Below are 1,353 nucleotides of genomic sequence, written 5' to 3'. Positions count from 1 at the left end.
AACTATGACTCACTAAACTCATATTCAACCCTTTTAGAGCAACTATGATATGATAGAGACTACAATGGGTCACTAACAACAATCAAAGCCTAAGACGGCCCATTAATGCAAAGTATGACGGCCAACCATGACTCACTACACTCCTATATAACCTGTTAACGTAACTATGACATGAAAGAGACGATATTGGCCATTAACAACAATCAAGGCCCAATATGGCCTATTAATAAAAGTATGACATGTTATCGGGCGTTGACACATGCCTATGGCTCACTACACTCATATACAACCCTCTTGTAGCAACGGGGACATGATAGATGCTACAATGACCACTAATACCAATCAAGGCCCATTGATGAATGTATAACATGTTGTGCCATTGACCCAAATCAAGGCCAAATAAGGCCTATTGACGAAAGTATAGTGTGTTTCAGACGTTAACACCTAACCATAACTAATGACACTCATATACAACTCTTTTAGAGCAACTGTGACATGATAGATGCTATAATAGGACACTAACACTGATCAAGAACTAGCATGACCCACTAATGAAAGTATGGTTTATTGGGCGTTAACACTGATTATTACACTCTTATACAACTCTTTTAGAGCAACTATAAATATCAATTGTATTTATTTTATATGTTTTTATATCAATTATACAACTTCTTATATTATTTAAGGTTTAATTAGTTGTTATATACATACATATATATATATATATATATATATATATATATATATATATATATATTTACACTAACAACTCTCTATTTTAATTATTAAAAATAAATTAAATTCATATTTAGTTCATATTAATTTCACGTCCCTCAAAATTTCAAATTAAATTCAACCCCCTTTTTTCTTCAAAATTTTTTGAATTACCCTCCCATTCTTAAATTTAATTTGACCACATATTTAACCTACCTTTTTTTCTTTCTCTTCATTCCTTCTTATTATAATTCTTTTTCATCTCTTTACACCCACCATAGTCCTCAATCATTAATTCTCCAACTCACTCAATTCTTAACCAAATCCTTTGATTATGGGCTCTAATCTAACTATTTTTGCTAGAGGAATTCACGTGTGGTGTCGGTTTCCATCAATTATATCTCGATTTTTGCCAGATTCGTGTTGAGTATGAAGAACCCTAAGAACCAAGTTTGGGGATTTTCAATTTTAAGTGTTATTTCTTGTAATTAAAGCTTAGTACATCTTTTTTCATCGCAAAAAAGGTATGTATTTCACTTGTTTGATGACAACAGTTTGCTGACAGATTCGTTTTCGTTTATTTATTGGTATGTAACATTATGTTAAACGATGATTACTAAACGATTTTTGATTCTGGGA

Source organism: Bidens hawaiensis, unplaced genomic scaffold, assembly GCF_021521415.1.
Source record: "Bidens hawaiensis isolate Kalapana, Puna unplaced genomic scaffold, B.hawaiensis_p1.1 tig00032788_1, whole genome shotgun sequence".
NCBI lineage: Eukaryota > Viridiplantae > Streptophyta > Magnoliopsida > Asterales > Asteraceae > Bidens > Bidens hawaiensis.
The sequence above is the reverse complement of the archived record's forward strand: the minus strand, read 5'-3'. Positions refer to the sequence as shown.